At 41.1% G+C, this 11,054-nt stretch overlaps 1 pseudogene; it reads right to left on the reverse strand.

Annotated features, from left to right (window-relative positions):
* Positions 1–2,129: 2,129 nt before the first annotated feature.
* Positions 2,130–2,708, reverse strand: LOC121455369 (annotated as a pseudogene).
* Positions 2,709–11,054: the final 8,346 nt, after the last annotated feature.

The following is an 11,054-nucleotide window of genomic DNA, read 5'->3' on the forward strand; positions in this document are numbered from 1 at the left end:
ATGTTTCCTGCTTCTAAGTAGTATCTCATAACATTCCTGGATGGCTTCTGGAATATGTAAGAGGAAATTAACTAATTTTTACCAGACTTCATCTAACTTACATTTCATAAGACAATTTGATACTGTAACTACTTGCTTTCTTTTTTAATATGATTTTGCCTCTTAGGAATTGTATAATAAATTTTGTACTGAAAGATGGGTAAATTTTTGTTTGTTACTCATTTCAGTTCTGAAGAAACTGCCACCTATGAAGATGGAGTAGTTGGCCCGTGGCTATGTGGCTCTAGAGGCTCAGAGACCTGGTCTCCTTATATTACTATTTTTACTTTGCCCAGCAAGGATATCCTTGTGTACAGTGTAAAAAAACTTAGGACCTTCAGAAAAAATTACCCAGCTCTTTCTTTACTTGGCTATTAGTTTGATTTCATTGACATAGTGTCTTAATAAGGTATTGTGTTTCTTTTTGCCTTGGCATTGTTAGCTAATCTCATTTCTTTCAATCAAAGACATGATAGAGCCTTCAGATTGAATTTCAGCCATTTAGAATAGCTTGCTTTAAAATAGTTTTAAAAGATTTATTTATTTGGTTTTATGCATGAGTGTTTTGCCTTCTTACATGTATGTGACTGACCAAAGCGCATGCTTTGTATCCATAGACATTAGAAGAGGTGTTGAATTACATAGGATGGGGCTGGAGTTACAGATGGTTGTAAACTGCCGCATGGGTACTGGGAACTGAACCTTGGGTCTTTGAAAGAACAACAGATGTTCTTAAACCCTGAGCTTTCCCACCAGCCTCTAGATTAGTTTGGGTCTTTAAAAATGTTATTTTATCTATTTTAAAGTGTGATTTGAAAAGTATCTTTAGTGATTTTTATTCCTCTAATTAAATTCAGTTTTGTCAACTAGAGCCAGGTACAATACAGAGTGCTACAAATATATGAAAGAAGAATAACAATTTTTCCCTTAGGCAGTTCAAGATTTCATGCGGAGGACACATGTAGAATTACTGAAAATACTAAAGTAAAGATAAATATAGTGTTAAGAATTTTAAATTCACAGTATATAAAATGTCATAAGCACTTACATAAAAGCCTATAGTAATAATTTTTTCAAATGAAGCTAATTTTTATTAACTTTAAGTAGCCTGAGTAGTCTATGTGTATTATTTGTATTTAACGTAATAAATATTAATTATAATTAATTATTTAAAATAAAATTTATACACAAATAAATATATATGATTGGTGGATACTAATTATTTAATGGTATTAAAAATCTGTACTCTGTTTTGGAAAATTAGAAGTATTTACTAAGTCAATGTACATTTGAAGTGATGTTTTTAGAGTTAAATAATACTGTGTGATTACTATTTTAATTCAATCATTAAAGATCTTACTACTTTTAAGACAATAGCAACCATATTTCTTTTAACTATATTATCCTAAAATTGTGCTTATAATTTTTTTCCTTTCTTATTCCTCTAGGTTTTTGAGAAAAAAGTTAATTCTGAGAAGGTAAACTCCTCTCATATGACATTCTCAAGTAAGAATTATGAGTTTCTTTTCCAAGAGCCTTCAGAAAGGTAAGGACAATGTGTTCATTGAGTGAGTTTTCTATTTATTCTCTTTGTGCTCATAGCTGGCCCTCTAACTGGGGATGCTGATCAAGGACCCTTTATATTTCATGATGCAATTCTTTTTAAACCCAATTTGCCTTTCTTAGAAATAAGTTTTTTAATTATATCATAAATGGGATATTAACACTAAAAAGAAGTTTTCAGGAGATTTAGTATCTGTATTATGATGTGTCGTAAGTGTGTAGCGCTCCTGGAGGGGACATTGTCCTTGGAATAGCATAGAGCTCAGCGCATACTCAGATTGTTAAACAGTTGATCTGTTTCCGGAAAGAAAAATTACAATTTTAACCAATAGTATAACTAGAATGGTTAATTCTTAATATTGTGTCTAAAATAAATTGAAGAACCAGAAGAAAGTAAATTTCTATTTTTAAAAAAAAGAGAGAGGTTTTTTTTTTTTCTGTTTCAAAAGGCTTTACTTTTTATTTGGTCCAAAACTTGAGAGGGGCTCCAGGGCGTTACAAAGCTGCCTAGTGGCTTCTTGAGAGGTTCAGGTGAAGGGCCTGAAGCTGGCTGGTGTAGAGAAGAGGTGGCAGCTCCTCGGAAGGAGCTTGAGAGTGAGCTGCTCAAAGAGGTACTCGCCCAGAGACGCCTGGGGCCCAGCAGCCAACCTGCGGAGGTTGGTCAGGTGGTTGCCCATCTTCTTGATGACCTTCACCACCTCATCCAGGAAGTGGTTTTCAAGGAAGTCACAGAGATGTGGATCAGTGCGAGCAGGGCCCAGGGACTGAAGATCCAAGAGGGCCTGGTTCAAGTTCTTCTCCAAGGCCAGGGCAGCTTCCATGGCCTCCTGGGTTTTACCCCACTCATCTTAAGATGGCTTCTACACATCCTGAAAGAGTGCACGGCCTCTGCCATCGTTCTGCAACTTGAGGAGACGCTCGGTGCCCTCATGCTTCTCGGCAAACTCGCGGAAGAAGTGGCCTACACCCTCCAGAGCCATGTCATCCCGATCAAAATAGTAGCCTAGCGAGAGGTAGGCGTAGGAGGCCCGCAGGTGCAGGTTGACCAGGCAGTTCACGGCAGCCTCCACTTCGGTGAAATAATTCTGACGAACCTGGGAGGTCATGGCTGAGACACAGTCTGGAGCTACCCGCAAAGAGATAGTGCTGGCTGGTCCTGGGAGCTGAAGGCAGCGAGGAGATGGTCCCAGAGGCTGTGACTGCAGATGAGGAGCAGTGGTGGAAGCTAACAAAGGGAGGCCCCGGGTCTGTTCCGTCCAAACACTGTTGAAGCAAGACACAGATCCACGGGTTCTCCGAGGGCTGTTCTGGTTTGGCTTTTTTTGAGATAGGGTTTCTCTGTGTTAACAGCTCTGGCTGTCCTGGAACTAGCTCTTGTAGACCATGCTGTCCTTAAACTCACAGAGATCCACCTGCTCTGCATCTAGAGTGCTGGTTTTAAAGGAGTGCGCCACCATGCTTAGCAATAAAAATGAGAATTTTTATCTTTATAAAATGTCCAATTTTATGTATTACATACTTAATCAAAACCTATTTGATTGAACTGTGTTTTCAGAGAAATTTATCAATAACGTTAGCTGTATTCACCAAAATAGTATTATATAATAATGTAAATATTTTTATATGTGTTTCTGTATAAAACATATTATATAATACTCAGAAGTGCATTAAAGAAACAAAAAATAATGGTAATTCTAAGTATTTTGAGACCCTCTTGTCTGATGAGTTCTATACTCCAATACAAAATACCACCCTTGCCATTTGGATCATAACTTAAGTAGGCAAATAGACGTAGAAAGACAAGTGGTTGCACACTGAGTATTGTATGGTCAAAATCCAAAGACTATGCTATAGAAAACTTACAGCTATTTACAGGGAGGAGTTTTTCACAAACTTTAGAAAAAAGATGTATTTAGTTCTTAATTATCTGTATGTGTGTATATCTGTGCATGTGTATGCAGGTGCCCATGGACACCATAGGTGTCTTGTCCTCTGAAGGTGGAGTTAGAGATGCTAGGAAGTAAGCTTCGGTCCTCTACGGGAGCAGTGTGCACTTTTAACTGATGAGTCATCTCTCCAGCACCTTACAAGCACTTTTTGAAAAAGAGATAACTATTACTGGATTTAGACTTTAAGTAAATAGAAAACCTAGCAGGTGAGAAGGGGGAAGGAAATTTCAAGCAGAGAAATGTTTGAGAAAAGTAAGGGCGTGTAACAGTATCTTACTAATGGTGAGCAGGATGCCTCAAGATGAAATGGTGTGTGTGGGTTGGGATGACAGAGAGCTGGAGAGAGGAGAATTAAAACTAAAAATACAGTCTGTGCTGGAGTTAAGGAACTCAGTGTCTGTGAAGTTATACATATACTTTATTTGGCTTATAAAATTAAAATGAAGCAGAATTAGATTTCTAGTTTCATTCCTCTGACTTTGTGCCCATCCATCCACCCTATATTTTCTACTTCCTCCCCCAGCTTGAAAGTTACTTCAGGAAATGTGCTGATAGCTTAGAGTGGTAGGAAATAAACAGTAATAACTAACATGTTTACAGTGGCTCCAAAATGAAGAGAAAATAGTAAAACACAAAAATTTCCTACAGAACCAAATAAAAAGACATAGTTAAAGCAAAAAGTACATGTAAAAAAGATAGAAATCATGGTGAAAAAATAAGCAACTGCAGTATTCTTTATGTGTGCAACAAAGAGTCTTTACTCTGGAGTGGCCCTGCAATCATCTTGTAGGAAGACTTCTCTAGACATTGACTATTAGGTTCAGACATCAGCGAGGAGGGTTGGCTAAGTGAGGCTGCAAACGGAAGTGCAGGAGCCGGGCACACAGAGTAGTGAGCTGAGGACTGACTCCAGGAAGTTCCCTTTCTTCAGGTCAGTACAGTGGGTTCAATGAAACTTGTAGTGGTTTGTAGTTGGAAATTTTGTCTGTCTTGCCTGGTCCCGCTTCTTCTTTCCCACCCATTGGTCCCCATGCTGCTTATAAAATAATCACTCAGAGAATTTCCAGTAATAGTATTTATTAGCCAGACAAGGAAAATTACACATTTAAGGATATGAAAGAATATATAGATTATGAATTGTTAAAAAGCAGACAAGTCATAGTTAATTCTGAACAGGGAACACCTAAGGAATGATGAGGAAGGTTCCAATCTCAGCATTTGTTTTCAAGTTCTGATTTATATTTTGTAGGAGCGGTTGGTGCTTTACAGGAAGGAAGAGAACTGGATAAGGACTGCATGAGGGACATGATTCAGTGATCTGTAGTGAATGGATGGTAAAAAGTGTCTAAGAACCTAGCAGTGGCTTCCAAATTGGTCTTCAGAGTCCCATCTGTTTTATACTTGTTGCTTAAGTAAGGGAGAAGAGAGGATACTAGGTGGGTTGGCTAAAGGGTTTGCAAGCCCAGTGCAAGGGAGATAAGGTCAGGCGTTGGAAGTTTAGACTTACCCTAGAGGGAGTCACTTAGAGGTGATGAGAGTGGGAGTACTAGAAATACATGGCTGCAATGGAACGAAGGTGGATGTCTATTGAACAATGAGATTGTGATGGAGTCCTTTCTAAGTGTACATGTTATCTATTTTTCTATCTCGTGTATGTTCCTTTCTAGTGAGAGTGATGGGACTACGTGGAATGTCAGTGACTTCTCGCAGAGCGACAGTGTGGACACAGAGCCTGCAGGGCCATCAAAGTCTGTCTCCCCACGGCTTCCTGGTATGCTATTGCACCATTGGTGCAAGTAAGTTCTCAAAGGGTATGCACAAAGATATGCTTAATAAGACATGAAAGGAAGAGCTATGGTAAATTTTTTAATGTGAAGACAAATTTTTAAAGATTTTATTTTTGTTTTGTATTTGTTTGTTTTACTTACCAGCCACAATTGCCCCTCCCTTCTCTCCTCCTGTCCCCCCCCCCCACGCACACACACATATACTCCCCACCTACTCCTCCTCTCCTCTCCATTCAGAAAGGGTAAGGCCTCCCATGGGAGTCAACAAAGCGTGGCATACCAAGTTGAGGCAGGATCAAGCTCCTCCCCCTTGCATCAAGACTGGCCTGGCATCCTACCATAGGAAATAGGTTTTGAAGAGCCAGCTCATGCATCAGGGACAGATCCTGGTCGCACTTCTAGGCCAAGCTACACAACTGTTACCCACATGCAGAAAGCCTAGGTCGTCAGTCCTATGCCAACTCTCTAGCTGTTGGTCCAGATTCTGTGAGCTCCCACATGCTTAGGTCAGCTGTCTCTGGGTTTCCCCATTATGATCTTTAACCCCCCCCCCTTTGCTTATATGATCTTTCCCCATTATGATCTTGACCCTCCCTCTCTTCAGCTGGACTCACAGAGCTCAGTCCAGTGCTTGGTTATTGATCTCTGCATCTGCTTCCATCAGTTACTGAATGAAGACTCTGTGATGACAATTAGGGTAGTCACCAATCTGATTACAGGGAAAGGCCAATTCAGACACCCTCTCTACTATTGCTACTTAGCTGGAGTCATCCTTGTAGATTCCTGAGAGTTTCCCTGGTACCAGGTTTCTCTCTAGCCCCATAAGGGCCCCCCTCTATCAAGATTATCCTTTTCATTACTCCCCCACCACTATCCACTCCCAACTCAACCATCCTGATCAATCACGTTCCTATCTCCCCATCCCCTTCCCTCTACCACCAATCCCCATTTTACCCAGGAGAACTCATCTATTTCCTCTTCCCAGGGAGATCCATGCATCCCTCTCAGGGTCCTCTTCTGGGGTTCTGAACTATACCCTGGCTATCCTTTGCTTTACATCTGATATCCACTTATGAGTGAGTAAATTCCATGTTTGTCTTTCTGGGTCTGGGTTGCCTCACTCAGGATGATTTTTTTTTCTATTTCCATCCTTTTGCCTGCAGATTTCATGGTGTCATTGTCATTGTTTTTTTTCCACTGAGTAATACTCCATTGTGAAGGTGTATTGATGTGGGATTGCCCTCTGTATGCCGTGAATGTGTTTTATTACCATTGGTTAATAAAGAAGCTGCTTCAGCATATGGCAGGGCAGAATATTGCCAGACTGGAAGAGATATATAGAGAGAGTAGGCAGAGTCAAGGAGATGTCATGTAACTGCCAAAGTAGAAACACACTGGAAAAACCTTGGTAGGCCACAGCCTCGTGGCAATGCACAGACTAAGAGAAATGGGTTAATTTAAGATGTAAAAGTTAGTTAATAAGAAGCTTGAGCTAATAGGCTAAGCATTATTGTAATTAATATAGTTTCTGTGTGATTACTCAGGTCTGGGTGGTGGGAACGAATGGAAAGTCCAATGTTTACAATGTACCTCTTTTTCTTTATTCATTCTTTAGTTGAGGGACATCAGGTTGTTTCCAGATTCTGGCTATTACAAATAATGCTGCTGTGAACATAGTTGAACAAGTGTCCTTGTGGTATGACTGAGCATCCTTTAGGTATATACTTAAGAATGGTATTACTGGGTCTATGTCCAAGAGTGGTATCACTGGGTTTTGAAGTAGATTGATTCACAGTTTTCTAAGAAACCACCTTACTGATTTCCATTGTGACTGTACAAGTTTGCACTTACAACAGCAGTGGAGGAATGTTCCCCTTACTCTACGTCCTCTCCAGCATAGGCTGTCATTAGTGTTTTTGATCTTGGCCATTCTGTAGGCTGCCATTTTTGTCTTATTGACCATGTCCTTTGCCTTATAGAAGCTTTTCACTTTCAGGAGGTCTCATTTATTGTAGGAGTTCCCTGGTAGAATTTTTTGAGTCACATATGTATATTATCATATGATCTGCAAATGGCAAAGGTTTGACTTTTTTCTTTCCAATTTGTATCCCCTTGATCTCCTTTTGTTGTCTTACTGCTCTAGCTAGAACTTCAAGTACTATACTAAATAGATATGGAGAGAGTGGGCAGCCTTGTCTAGTCTCTGATTTTATGGAATCGCTTTGAGTTTCTGGTGTGGGAGATCCTTCTATATATGTGTTGCTTTTATTGGTTAATTGCTAAAGAAACTGGCTTGACCTGATAGGGTAGAGTAATGCAAGGTGGTGAATGTTGGGAGAAAGAAGGCGGAGTCAAAAAGAAGCCATGTAGCCCCCACCAGAGACAGATGCCAGAACTTTACCTGTAAGCCACAGTCTTGTGGCGATACACAGATTAATAGAGATGGGTTAATTTAAGATAAGAGTTATCCAGAAATACGCTTAAGCTATTTACCAAACAGTATTGCAGATAATATGGTTTCTGTGTGATTATTTTGGGGCTGAGCAGCTGGGAACAACAAGAGGGCTCTTAGAACAAGTTTCTTTGTGTTTAGTTTGATGTTTGCTGTTAGCTTGTTGTATATTGCCTTTGTTATATTTAGGTATGTTCCTTGTATCCCTACCTGTTCTCCCTAGAACCTTTATCATGAAGGGGTGTTAGATTTTGTCAAAGGCTTTTTCAGCATCTAATAAGATTATTATATGGTTTTGTTCCTTCAGTATATTTATATGGTGAATTACACTGACAGATTTTTGTATGCTGAACCATCCCTGCATCCCTGAGATGAAGCCTACTTGATCATGGTGGTTGATTTTTTTTTATGTGTTCTTGGATTCTGTTTGCCAGTATTTTATTGAGTATTTTTGCATCAATGTTCATGGGGGAGATTGGTCTGTAATTCTCTTTCTTTGTTGCTTCTTTGTGTGGTTTGGGTATCAGGGTAACTGACCTAATAAAAAGAATTTGGCAATATTGCATCTGTTTCTATTGTGTTACAATTTGAGGAGTATTGGTATTAGCTCTTCTTTGAAATTCTGATAGGATTCTGTACTGAAACCATCTGGCCTTGGGCTTTTTTTGGTTGAGATGTTTTTATTTATTTTTATTTTCTTTTTTTTCCAGCAGATTTTTTTATTACTTTATAAATAATACCAATCAAAATTTCCACTTCCTCCCCTCATCCCACTTCTCTCCCACCCCCCTACTCACCCTTCCTTCTCCCCCTCCAGTCCTAAGAGAGGACAGGGTACCCTGTCCTGTAGGAAGTCCAAGCTCCTGCCCTCCATCCAGGCTTAGGAAGGTATGCATCCAAATAGAATAGGAATCCCAAAAAGCCAGTACATTCAGTAAAGACAAATCCCAGTGCCATTATCATTGGCTTCTCAGCCTGTCCCAACTGTCAGCCACATTCAGAGGGTCCAGTTTGATCCCATGCTCATTCAGTCCCAGTCCAGCTGGATTTGGTGAGCTCCCATTAGCTCAGGCACACTGTCTCAGTGGGTGGACCAACCCCTTGTAGTCCTGACTTCCTTGCTCATATTCTCCCTCCTTCCACTCTTCAACTGGACCTTGGGAGCTCAGTCCTGTGCTTCGATGTGGGTATCTGTCTCTATCTCCATCCGTCACCAGACGAAAGTTCTGTGGTGATATTCAAGACAGTCATCAGTCTGACTACTGGACAAGGCCAGTTCAGGCACCCTTTCCTCCACTGTCCAGGGTCCTAGATGGGGACATCCCCGTGGACTCCTGGGAACCCCTCTAGAGCCAAGCCTCTTGCCAACCCCAAAATGGCTCCCTTAATGTAGATATCTTCTTCTCTGCTCTCATATCCTTGCTATCCATATCCTGTGTCCTTCCTCCATACTCAACCATACCACTCCCCCACACTCTCTCCAACCCTTCCCTCTCCCTTCTCTCGCCCCCTCTCTCCTTCCCCCTACCCCACTTCCACCCCCATGCTCCCAACTTTTGCCTGGCGATCTTGTCTGTTTCCAATTTCCAGGAGGATCTATATATGTTTCTCTTTGGGTTCTGTAACATCCGATTTTGTGTTACACCCTCGGTACAGTTCGCTTGCTACTGCACCGTAGGCGAGTGGAGCAAGGGCCTGGAGATTGAAAGAACACACACAGAGACCAGGGTCATTTGAAAGGAGACCAGCTGAATGTCAGTTTATTTAGATTTGTATAAGGATCTACCTAACTGTTGCTTAAGGATCTCTGCCCAGGCAGGTGGGAAATTACCATATTAACAATGGAGACAATGCCCTGCAGCTAATCACCAGGTGGGGCAGGGAGAGCACAGAAACAGACAGGATGCTTAGTCAGCTGACCATAAACTGTCACAGCAAATGCACCCCAGGAACAGGGGCAGACTAGGGCCCTACAGGTCCCTCTTTTATATAAATTATGACTAGGCCTGTCTTGGGTGGTATTGGACGTTAGGCAATACCCCTTACCCGTCATGGGAAAGCATCCAGGTCAAAACACATTTGCTGTCTTAGGTTGGGGCAGCCCCCCCAAAAGCCTTTCCCGTCATTGGCTCACTAGTCATCCATCACCGAGTTTAGCCAGATTTGTGCTGAAAGATTTTTTGGGGGCAATAGCTAAGAGGACTTGCCACGTGGCAACATTGACCTGAGCTTGCCTTTGGCTTTGGCATGATGCTCCAGCACATATAAGCATTTCTTAAGGAGACTGTGTCTACTCAATCCTTAATAATTCTGCCCAAATTGGAGCCCTTTAAGTAAGGTCTCAGCGCTGGTGAAAGGAACCCTGGTATAGCTAACTAGAATAATTTCAAGAGCCAGTTCGTAAATTGTACACTTTAGGGTCCGTGAATAACAGCAATAAGCCTATTACTGTAACATCTAGCAGTGGTCTTTAACCACAACCAAGAGCAAAATTAACTGCAATATTTATTTGTAAATTTAGCTCAAATTGAATGGCCAAGGCATTTGTAACCTGTCCTGTGAAGGTATCCTTTGTGCTAGCAGGAAGCAACTGAATGACTAATGAAAAATCCAGCAGCTCTAGCTGCTGTGGCAGCAACAGCTGTGGCTGCCGATATCATGGGATGGGTAGATGGGTAGAGGAACAATCCTTGGCACTCGGACCACTGCAGCCAGCTCCTCAGGAATCCTGCAACTCTTCAGTTGACAAGCCAGAATCTCCTTGATCTCTTGGCTTAGTCCTGTCTTTAGGTTTCTGAACAGGAAAATCCACAGCACGCACCAGCCACTCAGGTACCCATATTGGATTGTCAGCATCCTGCGGGAAAACACAAACAGCCCCTCTTCCCCATACCAGTACAGGATCTGGACCATACCAGGTGCCGTCTGATAGATTCTTTCATTTGACATGAGGCATCTTGGAAGAATCTGGCTGCCAATGCCAGTCAGCAGCGGTATGAGATTGAGCATCAACAGTCAAAAAATTTAAAATGTATAAAATAAAAGACAAATGATCTCTGGGGGTGGAACCATATTTTCCCTTTTTTGTTTTATGTAAATAGGCTTTGAGTGTACGATGTGCTCGCTGCATTATAGCTTGTCTTTGAGGATTATAAGGTATACCCATTTTGTGAGAAATTGAAAACTCAGAGCAAAATTTAGTAAAGCCAGTGCTAGTATAGGCTGGTCCATTATCAGTTTTTACAGTTTTAGGAACTTTCATGT

The sequence above is a fragment of the Microtus oregoni genome, unplaced genomic scaffold, assembly GCF_018167655.1.
Source record: "Microtus oregoni isolate MIOR12 unplaced genomic scaffold, Mior012 000013F_ref0000133, whole genome shotgun sequence".
NCBI classification, from domain to species: domain Eukaryota; kingdom Metazoa; phylum Chordata; class Mammalia; order Rodentia; family Cricetidae; genus Microtus; species Microtus oregoni.